Source organism: Sinocyclocheilus grahami, unplaced genomic scaffold (genome assembly GCF_001515645.1).
Source record: "Sinocyclocheilus grahami isolate Dianchi unplaced genomic scaffold, SAMN03320097.WGS_v1.1 scaffold36.1, whole genome shotgun sequence".
Lineage (NCBI taxonomy): Eukaryota > Metazoa > Chordata > Actinopteri > Cypriniformes > Cyprinidae > Sinocyclocheilus > Sinocyclocheilus grahami.
In genome coordinates, this window is record NW_015505215.1 from 14,595 (window position 1) to 23,290 (window position 8,696).

An 8,696-nucleotide genomic window follows, 5' to 3' on the forward strand; every position below is an offset into this window, starting at 1 on the left:
CTCATGTAACACAAGCAATCACACCAAAATAGGCATTTTAAGTTGGTGCTTTGAAGAGAAATAGACAAGCAGCGCAACAGAGGAATGATAAGAACGCGCATCCTTCCTGTATACAATACAAACTTTTGCCTACATCTTGTGAACAATCTGCCAGGCTGTTTTGAACAAATGTGCATAAACTACATACTTAAATCATGCTACATACTAACATATTTAGAGATGACTTTACTGTTAAGTGCCATTGTCTCCCTTAAACTCTGCAGTGTATAGGCTATGCGGCCGTTAGTCCTTTACAGAAGCATTAAAAATAAATCTTAAAAATAAAATGATATAGGCTACAGAAAGCGAGCAACGAGAGCTCCCAAGCTGTCATTCACTTCAGCTGCAGAGCGAATGGCTAGAATGCGTAACGCTGCAAATCCAATGTTGAGGCTCCGCTATTATTATTGAATTTCATTAGTCCCACTTATTTATGCACGTTTGTTCGCGGGAAAGTGAGCAAGACACGACAGTGATTATAGTTAAATAAGATGAAAGACATAGGCTATAATATAAAGAAATTAGCTACATTTATTTTCAAATTAAATATCACAACACACATTTATCATTCAGTCTAGTGCGTTTTACATATAATGTAAGCGCAACTTATGTAGATTTAAAAAGGCATGACTGCTTCATGTTGGTGTGTATTTGTATACTTTTACCATCCAATCAATCTCAACATGCTTTAATTTGGTGTCGCTAGACGTTTGCATCACTAAGGTTAAATTAGCCTAAGTCAACTTGTAAAATACATTTTAATGAGCATAATTAAGTGTGAAAATAACCGAAGTATATAGTCAAGCCAAAAATTATTCAGAGACCAGATATCATTTTTTTACTAGTGTGGGTGCTGGACACTATAGTTCATTTATAGTGAAGGATAGCAAAATAAAGTAAACTGTGACAAATCATACCCAAAAATTCTTCATACAGTGGACTATTAGTAAAATTGATACAAATTTGTGACCATTTGAAGTTGAAGTTGAAATTTGAAGTTGAGGTTTGCATGAAGCTGTGTGACAGCATGCCCAGGAGACCACAGGCTGTTATTGAGGCTAAAGGCTGCCCGACTAAGTATTGATAGTTGTGTAAATATTGTCATACTAACAGCTGTCTGATGTTTGGTTGATTGTAATCTTTTACATACCTTTCTATCAAAGCTATCTAACATTATCAAGCTGAATTTGTTCTGACACAGTGTAACTCTGAGTTCTTGTCATATTTTATTTACATTTCTAAACTATAGCGAATAAACTGTGATAATGTGAGAAATGTTGAAGGTGTCTGAATAAATTTTGGTTTGACTGTATCTATTTGATAAATGAAGTTAACCAACTAACATTATACATACCCTTTTGGTTTCTGTACCCAATATTTAAAACATTTACAAATGCAATAAAAATATTGGTATCGGTACTCTGTATCGGCAAGTACCAAAAATAAAAGTATCGGTATCGGGCGAGTACTGGAAAAAGTGGTATCGGTGCATCCCTAGCTGCCATTGAATGTATTAAGAATGTAATGTAGACTATAACGGCGAGTTAAAGATAGAATAAATAACCTAAATAAAAATGGTTTCATTTCACAAATTCTGTGATTTTAAATCAGTAGCTACAGCATATTTAAACTTTATTTAAGCAACAAGGGTGTTTTTATCCACCTTCCACACCAGACTTCTCATCTGGATTGCTGTCTACTAGCATATTATTTGTTATCTTCAGAATTAGGTGCACGCAGACAATTTACTTGTTTACAACCTTGTTTATTTCCAGTGTTGCGCCGAATTCTGTGACCCACCAAATCATGTGACCCTAGGTGTTGCATTGAGTTAATCTGACCTACTACTGATCCCAAACCTAATCCTACATTTTCGATAATTAACCATGGTTTTATTATAGTAAAACCACGTTTTGTTTTGTTTTTTTGGCGTACTTATTACCATTTGTATAACCACGCAAATACCATAGTTAAAGGGTTAGTTCACCCCAAAATGAAAATTAGGCTGCGTTTTACTCACCCCCGAGGCATCCTAGGTGTATATGACTTTCTTCTTTCAGACCAATCCAGTCGGAGTTATATTACAAATTGTCTTTGATCTTTCAAGCTCTATTGTTGCACTCAGCGGGTGTTGCATTGCTTCTGTCCAAAATACGTGAAATAAAAAGCACCTTTCCATAAAAAAAAGTGTCTCACACGGCTCCAGGGGGTGAACAAAAGCCTCCTGTAGCGAATCGATGCGTTTTTGTAAGAAAAATATCCATATTTAAAACATAATAATCACTTTAATGTAGCTTGCGCCAACAGTTGTACACAGAAGCAGTTCCAGGGGAATGACATATGAGGTCAGCGCTTAGACATTAGATACGTATCGTATCGTGGCCTCTGTATCGTGACTTTGCTGGTGATACACAGCCCTAGTAATTTGTGTTGGAATAAATCCTTCAAATATAAGCATTAGTTTTAGTGCAAACAAGTAATAAGATTGCAATTAATAATTGCAATAAAATAATGTATAACTAGTTAAAATGCTTTACATTTTAAAAATTAAATGCTTTTTTCTTCTGTTATAACTTCTCTACACTGAATTTTTTTGGAATTTGTTAATGATCTCATATTTACATTTGCCAGTCATTGCATAATTTTCATGTGTTTCGGCGAGTTAAAGATAGAATAAATAACCTAAATAAAAATGGTTTCATTTCACAAATTCTGTGATTTTAAATCAGTAGCTACAGCATATTTAAACTTTATTTAAGCAACAAGGGTGTTTTTATCCACCTTCCACACCAGACTTCTCATCTGGATTGCTGTCTACTAGCATATTATTTGTTATCTTCAGAATTAGGTGCACGCAGACAATTTACTTGTTTACAACCTTGTTTATTTCCAGTGTTGCGCCGAATTCTGTGACCCACCAAATCATGTGACCCTAGGTGTTGCATTGAGTTAATCTGACCTACTACTGATCCCAAACCTAATCCTACATTTTCGATAATTAACCATGGTTTTATTATAGTAAAACCACGTTTTGTTTTGTTTTTTTGGCGTACTTATTACCATTTGTATAACCACGCAAATACCATAGTTAAAGGGTTAGTTCACCCCAAAATGAAAATTAGGCTGCGTTTTACTCACCCCCGAGGCATCCTAGGTGTATATGACTTTCTTCTTTCAGACCAATCCAGTCGGAGTTATATTACAAATTGTCTTTGATCTTTCAAGCTCTATTGTTGCACTCAGCGGGTGTTGCATTGCTTCTGTCCAAAATACGTGAAATAAAAAGCACCTTTCCATAAAAAAAAGTGTCTCACACGGCTCCAGGGGGTGAACAAAAGCCTCCTGTAGCGAATCGATGCGTTTTTGTAAGAAAAATATCCATATTTAAAACATAATAATCACTTTAATGTAGCTTGCGCCAACAGTTGTACACAGAAGCAGTTCCAGGGGAATGACATATGAGGTCAGCGCTTAGACATTAGATACGTATCGTATCGTGGCCTCTGTATCGTGACTTTGCTGGTGATACACAGCCCTAGTAATTTGTGTTGGAATAAATCCTTCAAATATAAGCATTAGTTTTAGTGCAAACAAGTAATAAGATTGCAATTAATAATTGCAATAAAATAATGTATAACTAGTTAAAATGCTTTACATTTTAAAAATTAAATGCTTTTTTCTTCTGTTATAACTTCTCTACACTGAATTTTTTTGGAATTTGTTAATGATCTCATATTTACATTTGCCAGTCATTGCATAATTTTCATGTGTTTTATTTATGTATTTAGCTTGTTCAGATTTTTTTGTGAACTACCCATATCATATTACTTGTTATATTTTGTGAATAAATATGAGTGACAAAATTTGTATAAATTATTAGGCCTACATATGTATGCTTATAAAATGGACAACAACCAGAGGTCTAACCTACAGGTAAGGTGAAATTTTAAAAAGTGCTTCTGAATATTCAGATTGACAGAAATATTGTAACATGACATAATAGCCAACGACGAATAGATATATAGAAATATAAAGAAATTTAAAATAAATTTAATGTATTTCTCTTACTATACAGTTATATTGTTTTATATTAAAGTCATTTTATTTTGAAAGATAACACTGTAAAAAAAAATTTGATGGCAGCATGTGAAGTACCAGTTTGGACGTGTTAAGTACGTTTTTAAAACGTTGCAAGGAGTCATTCAGACGTGATAAATAACGTTTCTGCAACGTTGTGGAAAAACGTATTTATAACGTTAAAAACCCGACATCTGTCGTATTAAACACGTCAGATTAAAACATTATCACGACCTTTTCACAATGTAGTTGTGTTTGCTGGGTTATCAAGGACGTTTTGCATTTTATTTATAGTTTTCTATGGTTCTTTACAGCTCAAACGCATCAGTCAAGTGCAACGCATTGACACGGTTTTAAGATTTCAGAAAGCAACGAGTAAAAATAAAATGTTAGTCTTTACTGTTAAGTTGCATTTTAAGGCATTTGAAACGTGTATTTAAGACATTTGAATGCATAGTTAAGGCCTTATTTTTTACATTAACAAATGTAAGACATTTTAGGACTTTAAGTTTCCGCGAACACCTTGTTCAAATTCACATGTTGTATATTCGTAAATGTTCTGTAGATACATTGTAGGGTTTGTTTAAAAAAAAAACTAATTTGATATGTTCTTTAACAAAAATCATGACCGTCGCCGATTACTGCCATGATTGAGCGCGTGACATTTTAAAATGAACAGTAAGTTACAGTACTAGGCCTAATTACAATAGTACTACGTTTACTAAACTGTGCTATGGCAACATTGCTTCCAAAAATGTAAAGTATTTTCCGCAAAGTAGGAATGACCAATATAACTAGAATTCTTCTATATTTTAAAAAAGACTTGTGAATATTAATAGCACTCACCCTTGTGGTTGATCTTTGTCATCCATTATTTAGAAATATTGTTTGGCAAAGTTCGTCGAATTATGAGTTACAGTAACAGGTACCCTTGCTGTTTCACGTTGTATCTCTACTGACCTATTTTTAGGCTATCCCGGGTAAAATAACCGCTCTCCCGCTTAATTTAAATTAGCTCAGTCCTATTGGTTAACCCCTGTCACTCCCATTTTTGGGAAACATACCCCAACTTAATTTGTTTTAAATCTTGAATACTTTTGAGCACAGATTAAGTTTGGTCTACTTATAAAGGGGACACTTGGCAGATTATTTTAGAGCTTATATCAAACTTTTTATTGTATCTCCTTTCTTTCAGTTTAATACATTTGTCTATTGTTTAATCCAACTGAACTTAATGGTTAATCAATGAATTATTTGGTATACCTATATTCTTTCAATATTGATTAGTAGACCTTGTTTGCAAAGTTCAATATGAAAAACCAAATGTATTGAATACTTTTTACATTATACACAATTTTACTTAGATTATAACCAAATGTGTGTGTGTGTGTGTGTGTGTGTGTATGAGAGAGAGAGAGAGAGAGAGAGAACTGAAAAAACTGAATGAACTGAAAGAGAAACAAATCAGTGATGCGCCCACACACACACACACACAAACACACACACCACACCACACACACACTGAATTATAAATTGTTTGTAGAATTCTACGATTCTAAAATGTTAATTTGTTTTACTTTTTTAAATGTATATACATACATGTTTTTGTTGCATATATATCTGTTCTAGATTCAGTGTAAACACTATGCTTTGGCAATACATTGTAACAATTGTCATGCCAATAAAGCAGGAATTGAATTGAATTGAATTGAGTGTGTGAGAGAGAAGCAGCATAGAATACAAGGGAGAGGAAACAGTCAATGACAACATCAGATTGATCAGAGATGCATCAGAAGAAGGGAGACAGAAGGCAACAAACAGCATTTTCAGTACACCATGTGATACTGTAAACAGATTACCACAGATTGCCACATTACTGTAACTGTAAAAGGTAAACTACAATATAGATTCAGTCATATGTGAGAACATTTGCTTTATTGCCAGCAAACTCTGTTCTAGTAAAACCTCATGGCTGTCATTCATCACACCTTTTGATAACACACTGAATAGATACTATTACAAGCATTACGGATTTTATGTTACATAAGTTAGGTAATGTAAGTGTATTTTCTAAAGTGGCATCTGTAGCCTGTGTTACTGTAATTATTTCAGCAACAAGGCTTATTTGAAACATGTATCTTGCATTGTTTGCCATTAAATGAACTGATTATTAAAAGTACTAAATTGAAACAAGATGAAACTGTTGTGTTTCAGTGATTAAACCAAATGTTCTTCAAGCTTATAAAATCATACCATCATATCATACAGGGAAATTTTTTTTCTTGCCAAAATATATTTTAAATATATGGTAAATATAGGTTGTAAACAGTGAAGTTCGATGAAATACATTTTTGAAAGTGAAAATCTAGTTTGTTTAACCCTTCGCATAACAAAATCTATTTCAAAATGTATTTCAATGGCATGAAAATACATTTCCAATCCTTCAGGGTAGTAAGAAGAGAACAAATGGGTCAAGACTCCTAGAATCACCCTCACAAATGTGTTTATTTTATTTATTTATTATTATTATTATTTGTGAATTGATTTTTGTTTTAACAAAGTATGGCGTTTAAATTTACATCAAATAAAAAAAATTCAAATATAAAAAAATACTAGATTTACCACGTTAATAACTGCGTCATCATTTGCGCGCGCGGACTTTTGGTCTGCGCATGCGCCTCGTTCTCCAACGGTAAACTACTAGCAACAGAGGAGTTTACAGAGAAAAAGGTAAGAGCTTTAAATGTAGTTTTAGTCATCTTTTTTTTTCTTGCATATGCAACGTTAATTGTCACTTTAAATGTATGGTGTATTGTATTTCCATTGTATTTGTAACTTTATTTTTCAATGTAATGCCCTTTTTGGTTAATTGTTCAATATCTCCAGGGCGTAACTTACTGAGATCAAATCTGAGATAGCGTATATTTTTCGATTTCCATTGTAGATATTTTTATTTGGACATAAACTACACAAAGAACAGTTTCATATTTTTTAAAACTTCAGCTGTAGTAGAGTGTTTGTTAGAGCGTGCTGCTTGCCGTTGATCGATGACGCTGACTTGAGCCTGTCACTGATATCATCAGTGGAGCACCGATATAACGTTGAGAAGACAGATATTCAATTCAGCCGAGAAAAACTTCAATCAATTCTTAGTGGATGAGTATAATTGTATACAAAATGGCTTATCTGAAAAGCATTAGAACGTAGAACTGAACACACATCGCAGTTTATTTGTTGTAATCGTCCTCTATCTGTTGAAACGCATAAAGTCTCTAGCAGCGGCGAGCTAGCGCTCACTTGAATTTAAATAAGAAATACTGTAAACAAGATATATGATTATTAATTTATTATATTATTACTATTAATAAATATATTAATAAAAGAAAAATAATATTAAAAATCATTATCATTCCATAATCCAGTGGTTATGCACTAGGCTTATTCTAGGTCCTTGTGAGAAAATTTTAAAGGGGTCATATGATGCTGCTAAAAAGAACATTATTTTGTGTATTTGGTGTAATGAAATGTGTTTATGCGGTTTAAGGTAGAAAAACCACATGAGCCTTCCTTAGGATGTGCCATTTCTGTGTCTGTAGCTTCAATGCTAATGAGGAGGAGAGAGGCGGGGCAACTGCCATGCTTCGCTCGTTTGCAAGCCATGATGTGTCGAGGAAAAAAAATATTGCGCTGGCCTTGCACGGTAGTAGCTCATTTTCTCATGGGCGGGCCAAATTCTCTGGGCGGGCAAAGCAGAGAAAGGGGAGGTAACCTTTCCCCGTATGACGACATAAAGGGAAGATTCCAGATTGGGCCATTTGAGCTTTCATTTTCTCAAAGGCGGACAAAGGCGAAGCAGGATACCCAGGGCTCGGTTTACACCTATCGCCATTATTCACATGTCGTTAGTTGCGCCGCCTATACTGCCATGACTCCTGAAAAACTTTTTCATTCCGCGTCGCCCCATCAAGCTCTCGAGTTGTGGACACATTGTGAGGTGTCCAAGTCACAACATCTAACTACTGGGGTGCCTCAGGGCTCAGTTCTTGGACCACTTCTCTTCTCTGTCTACATGGCATCATTTGGTTCTGTCATTCAGAAACATGGCTTTTCATACCACTGCTATGCTGATGACACTCAACTCTACCTCTCATTCCATCCTGATGATCCGACGATAGCTGCTCGCATCTCAGCCTGTCTAACAGACATTTCTTGCTGGATGACGGACCATCACCTTCAACTCAACCTTGCCAAGACAGAACTGCTTGTGGTTCCAGCAAACCCATCATTTCATCACAATTTCACCATCCAGTTAGGCACATCAACCCTAACTCCTTCAAAAACAGCTAGAAACCTTGGCATTATGATTGATGATCAGTTGACTTTCTGAGACCACATTGCTAAAACTGCCCGGTCTTGCAGATTTGCTTTATTCAACATCAAGAAGATCAGGCCCTTTCTTTTGGAACATGCTTCACAACTCCTCGTTCAAGCTCTTGTTCTATCCAGGCTGGACTATTGCAATGCTCTCTTGGCAGGTCTTCCAGCCAGTTCTATCAAACCTTTACAATTAATCCAGAACG

At 34.9% G+C, this 8,696-nt stretch overlaps 1 protein-coding gene across 3 annotated transcripts in view; it reads left to right on the forward strand.

Moving 5' to 3' along the window:
• Positions 1-6,774: 6,774 nt before the first annotated feature.
• The window catches only part of LOC107581651 (uncharacterized), a 23,142-nt gene continuing 21,220 nt past the window's right edge, over positions 6,775-8,696 (forward strand). For all 3 annotated transcript variants that reach the window (XM_016267273.1, XM_016267274.1, XM_016267275.1), the window contains exon 1: positions 6,775-6,846. The gene's annotated coding sequence lies outside the window, so the exon portion shown is untranslated. The remainder of the gene's footprint in view (positions 6,847-8,696) is intronic.